This window comes from Rutidosis leptorrhynchoides, chromosome 10 (genome assembly GCF_046630445.1).
Source record: "Rutidosis leptorrhynchoides isolate AG116_Rl617_1_P2 chromosome 10, CSIRO_AGI_Rlap_v1, whole genome shotgun sequence".
NCBI classification, from domain to species: domain Eukaryota; kingdom Viridiplantae; phylum Streptophyta; class Magnoliopsida; order Asterales; family Asteraceae; genus Rutidosis; species Rutidosis leptorrhynchoides.
Window position 1 is genome coordinate 31,296,712 of NC_092342.1, and position 16,988 is coordinate 31,313,699.

Consider the following 16,988-nt stretch of genomic DNA (forward strand, 5'->3'; position numbering starts at 1 on the left):
CTACTTAGTTTGTGGATTCCTTGAAAAAGGATTATCGTACCAAAGACGAAAGAAATTCTTCAGTGATATAAAACACTATTTCTGGGAAGATCCACATCTGTTTAAAAGTTGTCCTGATAGAATAATACGCCGATGTGTATTTGGAGATGAAGCTAGTAAAATTTTAAACCATTGTCACACAGGACCAACAGGAGGGCATTATGGGCCTCAACTAACAGCAAGAAAAGTTTATGATGCTGGATTCTATTGGCCTACAATTTACAAAGACGCACACTTTCTTTGCAAATCCTGTGATGCATGTCAAAGGGCCGGAAAAATAAGTCAACGTGATGAAATGCCACAAAATGTCATCCAAGTATGTGAAGTATTTGACATTTGGGGTATTGACTTTATAGGTCCATTTCCAAAATCTCATAATAATCTATATATACTCGTAGCCATTGATTATGTGTCTAAATGGGCGGAAGCACAAGCTCTCCCAACTAACGATGCACGAGTTGTAGTCAACTTTTTAAAACGTCTTTTTGCAAGGTTTGGAACACCGAAAGCTTTAATAAGTGATCGGGGTACTCATTTCTGTAATAATCAACTTGAGAAAGTTCTTAAAAGATATGGAGTAACTCATAAAATCTCCACCGCATATCATCCACAAACAAGTGGACAAGTTGAAAATACCAATCGAGCTTTAAAACGTATTCTAGAGAAAACCGTAGGATCAAATCCGAAGGAATGGTCCATTAAATTGGAGGATGCACTCTGGGCTTTTAGAACAGCCTACAAAACTCCAATTGGAACCACACCTTTTAGACTTGTTTATGGAAAAGCATGTCATCTTCCAGTAGAAATTGAAAGCATTTTGGGCTTTGAAGACATGTAATCTTGATTTACATGAAGCCGGACGTCTACGATTAAGTCAACTAAACGAATTAGAAGAATTAAGACATGAAGCATACGAAAATTCGTTAATCTATAAGGAAAGAACGAAGAAATGGCACGATAAAAGAATCAGAAGTTCAAAAGAATTTAAAGAAGGAGACAGAGTTCTTCTTTTCAATTCACGATTCAAGCTATTTCCTGGAAAATTGAAATCAAGATGGTCTGGACCATTCATAGTCAAAAGAGTTTTCCCATACGGAACGATAGAATTGATAAATTCAAATGGGATTGAATTTAAAGTTAATGGTCACAGAGTTAAACATTACATACATGGTCCGATGGAAGTCGACAACGAAGTTAATCATAATTTCGACACCACAGCTAACTAAGTGTGGGGAGAATCAAGTCTTTAAAGGATAATATGTATTTCTGTTAGAGTTAGATTGTCTGTTTTCGTGTAAATCTCAAAAATGGAACCCGAATGGTCTTTCCCTAGCAGACCCTAAAGAACTAGTCTTCTTCCCCCATTCTGAATTTTTATTTTTTTAGGTTTTTAAAAAAATGAAGACTGCCTGTGAACTAAACCATGGTCTAATGCTACACGCTTTGATCACTAAAAGAAATAATGACATACTACCGAGTGAAATAGTATCAGTAATCAGAGAAAGAATGGACGGAGTTAGAAAAGAATCCAGATGCGAAGATAATAAGTTACAATTTGGTAAAGGAAAATCAAAATCCGCAGCGAAAAGAAGAGCACGACACCTAGAACGATGTCACAAATGCGGAAAATGGTCACATGGAGGTAAATGTTCAAATAATCAAACCTATTCAAATACCGAATTTGTTACTTTATGCAGAGACGGACCGTTCATATGTTTAGAAGAAAAGACACTGAATGCTCGAGGTTACGCCTATGTAGCCATGGAAAATCAATTAAACCGACTATCTTATGAATGGGATAGATCATATAACTAAGAAATCTATCTCACGGGTATGTCTGTACAGTTTTTATTTTTATTTTTATTTTTAACCTTTTGATAATAAACGCTAATTTGTTCGCTAAAAAGTATTAAATTAATATTGAATAAAATTAGGTTTGGCGACCGAAATTATTGATATCATTCAAAAATTTATTACATCACTGCGAAATTTAACGTTTATTCTTAAGGTATAAATATCTTTAATCAATCAACACAAAATATTTCAAAAATTCGTCATGAGTTAAATTAGGTTTTGGAACCGAAATTACTTTACCGAAAAGAGGGGCGCATATTTTTGATAATATTTGATTGATTAAAGTGGGATAAAAAGACAAAAAGATTTTTAATTTTATTTTTACCATGTTTTTAAAATTAATATATAAATCTTAAATTAATATTGTAAACTTTGTAAAAACAATATTTTTAAAATTGTAAATATTTGAAAAATTAATATAAGTTTGGTGTGAATTTTTAATTTTAAAAAAAAAATATAAATTTTTAATTTTATGCATTTCAAATTTTAAGTTTGGTGTGAATTTTTAATATTAATTTTGAATTTTATATTTAAGTTGTGTGAATTTAAAAACAAAAATTTACTTTATCTCATTAAGTTAAAAATATGATTTTTAAAAATTCGTCGTAAGTTGAAGACTAGGTCTTTGAACCGAAATTGCTTTACCCAAGGGAGGGACGAGAACTTTTATTATCATTATTTTTAATCTTATTGATTTAAAGTATGCTAAAAAAAATTTAAAAAACCCAAAAATCTTAGCTTTTAAAACAATCGCTACAAAAAGACAAATTTTAAAATTTTGTCGAAGGACGGACTAGGACATCAATCCGAAACGACCTCGTCCTAAATAACAAGGGAAACAAAATTTTAAAATTAATTACTTAATTGTTTTAATAAGTTAAAGATTATTATAAAAAAAAAAAAAATATATACCAAACTCCGCGACTCGCGGAGTTTGGAGGGTTAATCCCCGCGACTCGCGGAGGGATGAAAAATCAGAAAAAAAATATAGAGCTGGAACAGATCAGTCCCAACCCCAAAACAATAAAAACCTGCGAAAAACTGCACGCGAAAAACCCGAAAAATACACCCAAAAATCACAATTTTTAACCGTTAATCACCAAATCTTTTGCTAAAATCATGTTGAGAAGGATGCTATCTAAGAATTACTCAAGAAAAATGGTAAATTTCTACACCTAAACACCATTTAATCCGAAATTTGGTGTTCTTGAGCAATTTTTTCCCCAATTTGATTTTGATGCTTTTTAGTGTAATTAGGCTTAAATTGTTTATGTATTATGCTTGTATAACCTAGATTGATGCTGTTTAACATGATTAGAAGCCTTAAACTTCAAATTTTGAGTAATCTAGGGTTTGTGTTCTTGAGCAAATTTGGGGCTTTTTGATATAAACAGGTTATGGCCGATTTTTGTCATGAATTGTTGCTAAATTGAGTAGTGTAACATGTCTAGGTAGTTAAATGATCCAAACTTTGAGCCTAAACATGATTTTGAGAATTAAAGTGGACTTTTTCAAGTCTAAAATTCATGAACTTGATTTTTGAAAGATAATGCCATTTGAAACTTGTTTGATTGCTAGTAATGATTACTTTGACATGTTATTTGAGTTGAATGTTTATGAACTTGGCGAACATTTTCGTATATGCTTATTTGAAAAAGTGTAGATTTGATGAAAATATGAAAATGAGCTTAAGTTTGATATAAATTGATAATGTCATTGTAATTATTTTGATTGATGATTTTGCTGACACTAATGCATATTTGGATGCACAAAATTTGTGTTTGATGTGTTTTGCAGAATGAAAGGGGTGAATCTTCATCCCAAGCCCGCAATGCTCCTGCTGAGAATATGGAACAACAGGAGGTGGATAACTACTACAAGCAGGATATACCTCATCCAGTCATGACCTTTTCTGATATGCACTTGGAAGAGTTGCACCCGAACCTGAGATTTGACAGACTTTGGATAGATTATCCAAAATATCAAAGGGGTTTGCATACTCTTCATTCTAAGGTTGTTGAGGTACCGAGGGTCATAGAATGGGGACCCTTAGAAGCTGTAGAATTGGCCGGGCCAATTAGGGAATTACTTGTACAGAGGTATGGTAATTCTTCTTTTAATGACTGGGTACATTTATTCACCATGCGTAGACCTGTATATAAAGTATGGTGTGAAGAATTGTTATGTAGTATAGAGTTGAATGATCGGGTAGCTAGTTTAACCGATCGTTCTTTTATTAGATTTTTGTTAGGCGGTTCGATGCGCCACATGTCTTTACTGGACATGGCTCAGGCTTTACGTATATATACACCTGAGGAGTTAGCGTCTGCCGATTGTAGAGGATTGATACTAAACGGTAGAAAGATAGATGAAAATTTTGATACACACGGTGTGTGGAGTCAAATGACAAGCCATCACCGTTTCAAAGGGGGAAATTACTCTTATTTGGATATAGATAGAGCCAAATTAAGAGTGATACATAGGTTTTTAGCTAATTCGATTACACAAAGGGGTAAGAACAAGGAAAAAGTAAATGAACAGGATTTGTTTTACCATATGTGTATTCGAGACCCACAAAGCGCTGTAAGTATACCATATTGTGTGGGTTATTATTTGAGCTAAAATTTTCAAATCTGAAACCCACCAAACCCACAAAAATATTTTGCAAACACCGGTAAAGGGTTATCCCGGAAAACTTATCTAGGGTAAAAACTAGATTTAATTTTCAAAAGATCAAATGTTTACATAAAGATCCAATTTCCTTAATGGATCAAATTTTTTATAGTCATGTGGGACTGTAAACCATATCGTTACTACCATTGTTCATACCACCGTATAGAAATCACTGATGTACAAAGTGTGAAAAATAAAGAAGTGATTCTAGTATTTCAAGACGATATTGCTTGAGGACAAGCAACGCTCAAGTGTGGGAATATTTGATAATGCTAAAAACGAACATATATTTCATAGCATTATTCCTCAAGAAAGACAAGCTTTTAGTTGCAATTGTTCTATTTACAAGTGATATTCGTTTAAATAATAAAAGGTGAAGACAAAAGACAGATTCGACGAATTGAAGACGCAAACGACCAAAAAGCTCAAAAGAACAAAAGACAATCAAAGAGGTTCCAATTATTGATAAGAAACGTCTCGAAATTACAAAAGTACAAGATTCAAAACGCAAAGTACAAAATATAAAATTGTACGCAAGGACGTTCGAAAATCCGGAACCGGGACCAGAGTAAACTCTTAACGCTCGACGCAACGGACTAAAAATTACAAGTTAACTATGTATATAAATATAATATAATATATAATTAATTATATTAATTATATATATATTATATATATATTATAAACCGTCGGTAAACAAAGAGCCAAACTCCTCTGAGCTGTAAAAGTAACCTCCGCGACTCGCGGAGTTTGAAGAGGATTTCACCGCGAGTCGCGGAGCCCCAAAATGAAAATCTCCCTATAAAGCAAACCGAAATCTGATCATTTTCATCATCTTTTTCTTCCTCATTCATACGTAAAATTTATATTTATATTTATAATTTATATTTTAATTCTAATTATAATTCTAATAATAAGGGTATGTTAGCGAATGTTGTAAGGGTGTAAGTCGAAATTCTGTCCGTGTAACGCTACGCTATTTTTAATCATTGTAAGTTATGTTCAACCTTTTTACATTAATGTCTCGTAGCTAAGTTATTATTATGCTTATTTAAAACGAAGTAATCATGATGTTGGGCTAATTACTAAAATTGGGTAATTGGGCTTTGTACCATAATTGGGGTTTGGACAAAAGAACGACACTTGTGGAAATTAGACTATGGGCTATTAATGGGCTTTATATTTGTTTAACTAAATGATAGTTTGTTAATGTTAATATAAAGATTTACAATTGGGCGTCCCTATAAATTACCATATACACTCGATCGGACACGATGGGCGGGGTATTTATATGTACGAATAATCGTTCATTTAACCGGACACGGGAATGGATTAATAGCCACTAGAATAATTAAAACAGGGGTGAAATTACATTCAAGGGTAATTGGTGTAATTGTTAACAAAGTAGTAAAACCTTGGTTTACACGCAGTCGATAACCTGGTGTATTCATTAAACAAAGTATTAAAACCTTGTTACAATTCGAATCCCCAATTAGTTGGAATATTTAACTTCGGATATAATAATAATTTGACGAGGACACTCGCACTTTATATTTATGACCGATGGACTGTTATGGACAAAAACCAGACGGACATATTAAATAATTCAGGACAAAGGACAATTAACCCATGGGCATAAAACTAAAATCAACACGTCAAACATCATGATTACGGAAGTTTAAATAAGCATAATTCTTTTATTTCATATTTAATTTCCTTTATTTTATATTTAATTGCACTTCTAATTATCGCACTTTTATTTATTGTTATTTAATTGCACTTTTAATTATCGTCCTTTTTAATTATCGCAAGTTTATTTTATCGCACTTTTATTATTCGCAATTTCATTATCGTTATTTACTTTATGCTTTAATTTAAGTCTTGTATTTATTTTATATTTTACATTAGGTTTTAACTGCGACTAAAGTCTTAAAATCGACAAACCGGTCATTAAACGGTAAAAACCCCCCTTTATAATAATAATATTACTTATATATATGTATTTGTATTTTTATAAAAGTAAACTAATATAGCGTTAAGCTTTGTTTAAAGATTTCCCTGTGGAACGAACCGGACTTACTAAAAACTACACTACTGTACGATTAGGTACACTGCCTATAAGTGTTGTAGCAAGGTTTAAGTATATCCATTCTCTAAATAAATAAATATCTTGTGTAAAATTGTATCGTATTTAATAGTGTTTCGTTGTAAACTTCAATAGTATTTTATACCCCTTAGCTTTGACATCAAGTATTTTTGGCGCCGCTGCCGGGGACACTCTTAAAAGCCGGAAGCGCAACGCTAATATAAAAAAAAAAAAAAGATTTTTAGTTTACTTCTATTAAAAGTCGCTTTTGTAAAAATACGTTTTAAATATTCGAAAATATAAAAAGAAAAACAAAAATATAAGCATTTTTAAGATTTTGTTAAATATTTAAGTTTTATAAAGTTTCTTTATTTTTATATAAGTTTTATTTAAGTGTTTTGTTTTTATTTAAAAACATATAAAAAAAATATATATATATATAATTCTAGTTTTAAGATTTTTATTTATAAAATTATAAAATATTTCTATTTTAGTTTTTAGATATAAGTTTTTATTATATAAATACTTTTATTAAAACAGAAAATTAAAAACAGAAATTAAAAAAAAAAAAAAAAAAAACGCGTAAAATTTCAAACTGATCCAGAATTGAAAACTGGAACCCCGCGACTCGCGGGGTTTGATGCAATAAATACCGCGACTCGCGGAGTGACTCTGACACGAGACAGAACCCTAATTCAGCATTTATTAAGGATTATTAATTATTATTATTATTATTAACCCTAAATTATTATTAATATTATAATTAAGTTTTATTTTAATTTAAGTTTTATTTAATTTATATTTTAGTTTATTTAGTTTAATTAAATTGTAAAATTAATAGTTTAATAAATAAATAATATAAAAATAATATTTTTTATAAAAATTGTAATTTTTACAACTTTTTGTATATTTATATTTTGTCCCTTTTTAATCGCTTTAGCGTAACTTTTGTATTTTTTCGCTCATATTTAATTTTAAACTTAGTTTTTGCCATAGTCATTTTTACTCCTAGATTTTTAGGCTTTGCCGTAGAATTCCTTAAGTGCTTTTTCTTTAGACTAAGATTTAGGTGCTTTAGAATTTTGCGACGCCTTTTAGTTTCTTTTTAAGTTATTTCCATTTGGGATTTAGTTTTTCCTGTAAGCTTTAATATTTTTAGACACCTTTTACTATGTATCAATTATCATTCCAATTAGTAATTTCAATTTGCGATTATAATTTTAAGTTAGTTGTAGTAATAAGATTAGGTTAGTCAAGTATTTTTAAGTTTTTATAAGTTTCTTTTATTTTTTTTCGTCACCTTTTATTTTTCAACCATTTTTCTTTTTCGACCTTTTTCGACGAACTCTTTTTCTCTCTTATTTCTCGCCATTCTAGTTTTTAGGACTTAGAATTTTTTCTACTTCTTATCTAAATTTTCTTAAAATTACGAAAATTTATTTTAAGTGGTTAAATTAATAGACATCAAAATTTTCTGGTTCGTAGTAGTAGTTGGATTTGTACGTGGACCGGGTTATTGGAGCCAAACAGTCCTCAATTATATTGAGACCAAACGAATCCTGCCCCTCTGCTGCATCTTTTGGCTATTCGAAACGTGGGCAAAATCAGAAAAGTCTATTGATTGGATAACTTATTATAATTTTTCTTTCCTTTTAAAAACTAATAGGATATTCAGTGAATGCACCGAGCAAGACGTTCATCACCTTTTGTACGTTCACCACCTGTAACTAGATCAAGACATTTAGCAAATATAACCGCCGTTGATTTTTCTTTAGAATCGTCATCCAGTCGACCAAGTACTTCAGTTCAAATTTCCGATAATCCATTTTTTGAACCCGACCTCACAATTGAGAATCCGGAAAATATTCAGGAACGGTTCGTAGATCCTGAACCATTAAACTTTCCTCCGGAGCCACCAATCATTCAAACAGAGATTGTTGAGGAACGAACCATTAAATCAGAATCATCTAGTGATACCGATTCAACAAATTCAATTATGGAGAATCTGGAACCTTTAAGTATGGAAGACCGAATGAGAGCTAAACGCACTGGCCAAGGTCACGCAATTACTCATCCAGACATTAATGCGCCAGAAATCAAAGGACAAATTCTACACATGGTAACTAATCAATGCCAATTTAGTGGTGCGCCGAAGGAAGATCCAAATGAACATCTACGTACCTTTAATAGGATCTGCACACTATTTAAAATACGAGAAGTGGAGGATGAACAGATATATCTCATGTTATTTCCCTGGACTTTAAAGGGAGAAGCCAAAGATTGGTTGGAATCGTTACCTGAAGGGGCGATCGATACATGGGACGTTTTAGTTGACAAATTTCTTAAACAATTCTTTCCTGCATCTAAAGCCGTAAGACTTCAAGCAGAAATTGTTACGTTTACACAGAAGCCAAATGAAACTCTATATGAGGCGTGGACAAGATATGGAAAGTTATTAAGAGGATGTCCGCAACATGGTTTAGACACCTGTCAAATAGTACAAATATTCTACCAAGGATGCGACATCACTACAAGGAAAGACATAGATATAGCAGCTGGTGGTTCAATTATGAAGAAAACCGAAACTGATGCTTACAAAATTATTGATAACACTGCTTCCCACTCACATGAGTGGCACCAAGAAAAAGATATCATTAGATCATCTAAAGCAGCTAGAGCCGATTCTAGCCATGACTTAGATTCCATTTCCGCAAAGATAGATGCTGTGGAGAGACGAATGGAAAAGATGGCTAAAGATATTCACTCAATACGAATTAGTTGTGAGCAGTGTGGAGGACCACATTTGACAAAAGATTGTCTCAATATTGAATTAACAATGGAACAAAGAGAGAATATTTCATACATAAACCAAAGGCCTGGAAATAATTATCAGAATAATTATCAACCGCCAAGACCGATTTACAATCAAAACCAAAATTATAACCGAAATATTCCATACAACAACCAACAAGGTCCTAGCAATCAACAAGTATCCAATAATACTTATAATCAGCAAAGACCTAATTTTCAAAACAAACCACCACAACAAACCGATGATAAAAAGCCGAATTTAGAAGATATGATGACGAAGCTAGTTGAAACTCAAACGCAGTTTTTCACATCTCAGAAACAAACTAATGAACAAAATGCTCAAGCATTTAGAAATCAACAAGCTTCTATTCAAAATCTGGAACAAGAAGTAAGCAACCTAGCAAGGTTAATAGGTGAAAGAAAACCGGGAAGTCTACCTAGTGATACAAATGCTAACCCCCGAAATGAAACAGCTAAAGCCATTACCACAAGAAGTGGTACAACACTTAAACCACCTGAAATACCTGTAACTTCTGATGAAGCTATTCCTACTCCACAAGAACCACAACCTGATCAAGATAAGGAAAAAGAACCGGTAGTTGAAAAGGTTAATGAAGATAACACAGTTAAGGATAAACCTTATGTTAAACCATACCAACCACCACTTCCTTACCCGAGTAAAATGAAGAAAGAAAAACTTGAAGCCGAGCAATCCAAATTTTTGGATATGTTTAAACAGATAAATGTAAATCTTCCTTTCATTGATGTGATTTCAGGAATGCCTAGATATGCTAAATTCTTGAAAGATCTAATCTCAAATAGAAAGAAAATGGAAGAACTCTCGGCTGTTACTATGAATGCTAATTGTTCAGCAGTGCTGTTGAATAAGATACCAGAAAAACTATCTGACCCAGGAAGTTTCACAATTTCATGTTTTCTGGGTAGTCTTAGTTCAATAGAAGCATTGGCAGACTTAGGTGCTAGTATAAATTTAATGCCGTATTCACTATACGCTAAACTAGACCTTGGAGAATTGAAACCAACCAGAATAAGCATACAACTAGCCGATAGATCAATAAAATATCCTAGAGGGATAATGGAGAACATGCTAGTTAAAGTTGGTACTTTAGTATTTCCAGTAGATTTTGTTGTTTTGGACATGGAAGAAGATTCTCAAGTTCCTCTCATATTAGGAAGACCATTCTTAAACACGGCTAAAGCAATGATAGACGTGTTCGGTAAGAAACTGACCCTAAGTATAGAGGATGAGAGTGTTACCTTTTCAGTTGATAGAGCAATGCAACAACCACAATCTGCAGATGATACATGTTATTATATTCAAACTATAGATGCACATGCTGAATTATTAGAAGAATTTCCAGAATTACAAGGAACAGGAGAATGTTCTTTAGGAGAAGGTAATGAACCAATTGATGAAGCTGAAATGTTAGCTACACTTATAGCTAATGGATATGAACCAACAACAGAAGAAATTCAAATGCTAAAAGAAGAAGACAGATATCGATACAAATCATCGATAGAAGAACCTCCGAAATTAGAGTTAAAGCCACTTCCAAACCATTTGGAATACGCTTATTTACATGGTGAATCTGAATTACCTGTAATAATATCGTCTTCTCTTACTGAAAATGAGAAATCATAACTCATTTCTGTGTTGAAAGCTCATAAACCAGCCATTGCATGGAAGATTCATGATATTAAAGGAATAAGTCCTTCGTATTGCACACATAAAATCCTTATGGAAGAAGGTCATAAAACGTATGTGCAACGCCAACGAAGACTAAATCCAAATATGCAAGATGTAGTTAAGAAAGAGATTATTAAACTGCTAGATGCAGGTTTGATATATCCAATTTCTGATAGTCCATGGGTAAGCCCAGTTCAATGCGTACCGAAGAAGGGTGGCATGACTGTCATTACAAATAAGAAAAATGAGCTTATTCCTACTAGGACTGTAACAGGATGGCGTGTATGTATTGATTATAGAAAATTAAATGACGCCACCAGAAAAGATCACTTTCCCTTACCTTTCATTGATCAAATGTTGGAAAGATTAGCCGGAAATAGTTACTATTGTTTTCTAGATGGATTTTCCGGATATTTTCAAATTCCAATAGCACCCGAAGATCAAGAGAAAACCACATTTACGTGCCCTTATGGTACTTTTGCTTACAAACACATGCCATTTGGACTTTGCAACGCCCCTGCAACCTTTCAAAGGTGTATGATGGCGATTTTTCACGACATGATAGAAGAATGCATGGAAGTATTCATGGATGACTTTTCAGTCTTCGGTGATACATTTAAATCATGTCTAATTAATCTGGAACGAATGCTAATTAGATGCGAAAAATCAAATCTAGTACTTAATTGGGAGAAATGCCATTTCATGGTTAAAGAAGGCATCGTTCTTGGACATAAAATTTCAAAAGAAGGAATTGAAGTGGATAGAGCTAAAGTAGATGTAATTGCTAAACTTCCACATCCCACCAATGTTAGAGGAGTTAGGAGTTTTCTAGGGCATGCCGGTTTTTACCGACGTTTCATAAAAGATTTTTCTAAAATTGCCACTCCTATGAATAAACTCCTAGAAAAGGATGCGCCATTCATCTTTTCAGATGAGTGTATCAAATCTTTTAATATTCTTAAAGAGAAACTCACTAATGCACCGATCATGATAACACCAAATTGGAATCTACCATTTGAACTAATGTGCGATGCAAGTGATTTTGCAATGGGAGCCATTTTAGGACAAAGGATTGAAAAACGATTTCAACCTATATATTATGCTAGTAAGACGTTACAAGGAGCACAAACGAACTATACAACTACTGAAAAAGAACTCCTTGCTATTGTCTTTGCTTTTGACAAATTTCGATCATATCTCGTTCTAGCAAAAACGGTGGTCTATACCGACCATTCTGCTCTTAGATACCTATTTTCAAAACAAGATGCTAAACCAAGATTAATCCGTTGGATCTTACTCTTACAAGAGTTTGATATTGAAATTCGAGATAAAAGAGGAGCAGAAAATCTCGCCGCTGATCATCTTTCTCGTCTTGAAAATCCCGAATTAGAAGTTCTAAATGAATCGGCCATACAAGACAACTTTCCTGATGAATATCTATTGAAGATAGATTATAAAGAAATCCCATGGTTTGCAGACTATGCAAACTACTTAGTTTGTGGATTCCTTGAAAAAGGATTATCGTACCAAAGACGAAAAAAATTCTTCAGTGATATAAAACACTATTTCTGGGAAGATCCACATCTGTTTAAAAGTTGTCCCGATGGAATAATACGCCGATGTGTATTTGGAGATGAAGCTAGTAAAATTTTAAACCATTGTCACACAGGACCAACAGGAGGGCATTATGGGCCTCAAATAACAGCAAGAAAAGTTTATGATGCTGGATTCTATTGGCCTACAATTTACAAAGACGCAAACTTTCTTTGCAAATCCTGTGATGCATGTCAAAGGGCCGAAAAAATAAGTCAACGTGATGAAATGCCACAAAATGTCATCCAAGTATGTGAAGTATTTGACATTTGGGGTATTGACTTTATGGGTCCATTTCCAAAATCTCATAATAATCTATATATACTCGTAGCCATTGATTATGTGTCTAAATGGGTGGAAGCACAAGCTCTCCCAACTAACGATGCACGAGTTGTAGTCAACTTTTTAAAACGTCTTTTTGCAAGGTTTGGAACACCGAAAGCTTTAATAAGTGATCGGGGTACTCATTTCTGTAATAATCAACTTGAGAAAGTTCTTAAAAGATATGGAGTAACTCATAAAATCTCCACCGCATATCATCCACAAACAAGTGGACAAGTTGAAAATACCAACCGAGCTTTAAAACGTATTCTAGAGAAAACCGTAGGATCAAATCCGAAGGAATGGTCCATTAAATTGGAGGATGCACTCTGGGCTTTTAGAACAGCCTACAAAACTCCAATTGGAACCACACCTTTTAGACTTGTTTATGGAAAAGCATGTCATCTTCCAGTAGAAATTGAACACAAAGCATTTTGGGCTTTGAAGACATGTAATCTTGATTTACATGAAGCCTGACGTCTAAGATTAAGTCAACTAAACGAATTAGAAGAATTAAGACATGAAGCATACGAAAATTCGTTAATCTATAAGGAAAGAACGAAGAAATGGCACGATAAAAGAATCAGAAGTTCAAAAGAATTTAAAGAAGGAGACAGAGTTCTTCTTTTCAATTCACGATTCAAGCTATTTCCTGGAAAATTGAAATCAAGATGGTCTGGACCATTCATAGTCAAAAGAGTTTTCCCATACGGAACGATAGAATTGATAAATTCAAATGGGATTGAATTTAAAGTTAATGGTCACAGAGTTAAACATTACATACATGGTCCGATGGAAGTCGACAACGAAGTTAATCATAATTTCGACACCACAGCTAACTAAGTGTGGGGAGAATCAAGTCTTTAAAGGATAATATGTATTTCTGTTAGAGTTAGATTGTCTGTTTTCGTGTAAATCTCGAAAATGGAACCCGAATGGTCTTTCCCTAGCAGACCCTAAAGAACTAGTCTTCTTCCCCCATTCTGAATTTTTATTTTTTTAGGTTTTTAAAAAAATGAAGACTGCCTGTGAACTAAACCATGGTCTAATGCTACACGCTTTGATCACTAAAAGAAATAATGACATACTACCGAGTGAAATAGTATCAGTAATCAGAGAAAGAATGGACGGAGTTAGAAAAGAATCCAGATGCGAAGATAATAAGTTACAATTTGGTAAAGGAAAATCAAAATCCGCAGCGAAAAGAAGAGCACGACACCTAGAACGATGTCACAAATGCGGAAAATGGTCACATGGAGGTAAATGTTCAAATAATCAAACCTATTCAAATACCGAATTTGTTACTTTATGCAGAGACGGACCGTTCATATGTTTAGAAGAAAAGACACTGAATGCTCGAGGTTACGCCTATGTAGCCATGGAAAATCAATTAAACCGACTATCTTATGAATGGGATAGATCATATAACTAAGAAATCTATCTCACGGGTATGTCTGTACAGTTTTTATTTTTATTTTTATTTTTAACCTTTTGATAATAAACGCTAATTTGTTCGCTAAAAAGTATTAAATTGATATTGAATAAAATTAGGTTTGGCGACCAAAATTATTGATATCATTCAAAAATTTATTACATCACTGCGAAATTTAACGTTTATTCTTTAGGTATAAATATCTTTAATCAATCAACACAAAATATTTCAAAAATTCGTCATGAGTTAAATTAGGTTTTGGAACCGAAATTACTTTACCGAAAAGAGGGGCGCATATTTTTGATAATATTTGATTGATTAAAGTGGGATAAAAAGACAAAAAGATTTTTAATTTTATTTTTACCATGTTTTTAAAATTAATATATAAATCTTAAATTAATATTGTAAACTTTGTAAAAACAATATTTTTAAAATTGTAAATATTTGAAAAATTAATATAAGTTTGGTGTGAATTTTTAATTTTTAAAAAAAAATATAAATTTTTAATTTTATGCATTTCAAATTTTAAGTTTGGTGTGAATTTTTAATATTAATTTTGAATTTTATATTTAAGTTGTGTGAATTTAAAAACAAAAATTTACTTTATCTCATTAAGTTAAAAATATGATTTTTAAAAATTCGTCGTAAGTTGAAGACTAGGTCTTTGAACCAAAATTGCTTTACCCAAGGGAGGGACGAGAACTTTTATTATCATTATTTTTAATCTTATTGATTTAAAGTATGCCAAAAAAAAATTAAAAAACCCAAAAATCTTAGCTTTTAAAACAATCGCTACAAAAAGACAAATTTTAAAATTTTGTCGAAGGACGGACTAGGACATCAATCCGAAACGACCTCGTCCTAAATAACAAGGGAAACAAAATTTTAAAATTAATTACTTAATTGTTTTAATAAGTTAAAGATTATTATAAAAAAAAAATATATATACCAAACTCCGCGACTCGCGGAGTTTGGAGGGTTAATCCCCGCGACTCGCGGAGGGATGAAAAATCAGAAAAAAAAAAAATAGAGCTGGAACAGATCAGTCCCAACCCCAAAACAATAAAAACCTGCGAAAAACTGCACGCGAAAAACCCGAAAAATACACCCCAAAATCACAATTTTTAACCGTTAATCACCAAATCTTTTGCTAAAATCATGTTGAGAAGGATGCTATCTAAGAATTACTCAAGAAAAACGGTAAATTTCTACACCTAAACACCATTTAATCCGAAATTTGGTGTTTTTGAGCAATTTTTTCCCCAATTTGATTTTGATGCTTTTTAGTGTAATTAGGCTTAAATTGTTTATGTATTATGCTTGTATAACCTAGATTGATGCTGTTTAACATGATTAGAAGCCTTAAACTTCAAATTTTGAGTAATCTAGGGTTTGTGTTCTTGAGCAAATTTGGGGCTTTTTGATATAAACAGGTTATGGCCGATTTTTGTCATGAATTGTTGCTAAATTGAGTAGTGTAACATGTCTAGGTAGTTAAATGATCCAAACTTTGAGCCTAAACATGATTTTGAGAATTAAAGTGGACTTTTTCAAGTCTAAAATTCATGAACTTGATTTTTGAAAGATAATGCCATTTGAAACTTGTTTGATTGCTAGTAATGATTACTTTGACATGTTATTTGAGTTGAATGTTTATGAACTTGGCGAACATTTTCGTATATGCTTATTTGAAAAAGTGTAGATTTGATGAAAATATGAAAATGAGCTTAAGTTTGATATAAATTGATAATGTCATTGTAATTATTTTGATTGATGATTTTGCTGACACTAATGCATATTTGGATGCACAAAATTTGTGTTTGATGTGTTTTGCAGAATGAAAGGGGTGAATCTTCATCCCAAGCCCGCAATGCTCCTGCTGAGAATATGGAACAACAGGAGGTGGATAACTACTACAAGCAGGATATACCTCATCCAGTCATGACCTTTTCTGATATGCACTTGGAAGAGTTGCACCCGAACCTGAGATTTGACAGACTTTGGATATATTATCCAAAATATCAAAGGGGTTCGCATACTCTTCATTCTAAGGTTGTTGAGGTACCGAGGGTCATAGAATGGGGACCCTTAGAAGCTGTAGAATTGGCCGGGCCAATTAGGGAATTACTTGTACAGAGGTATGGTAATTCTTCTTTTAATGACTGGGTACATTTATTCACCATGCGTAGACCTGTATATAAAGTATGGTGTGAAGAATTGTTATGTAGTATAGAGTTGAATGATCGGGTAGCTAGTTTAACCGATCGTTCTTTTATTAGATTTTTGTTAGGCGGTTCGATGCGCCACATGTCTTTACTGGACATGGCTCAGGCTTTACGTATATATACGCCTGAGGAGTTAGCGTCTGCCGATTGTAGAGGATTGATACTAAACGGTAGAAAGATAGATGAAAATTTTGATACACACGGTGTGTGGAGTCAAATGACAAGCCATCACCGTTTCAAAGGGGG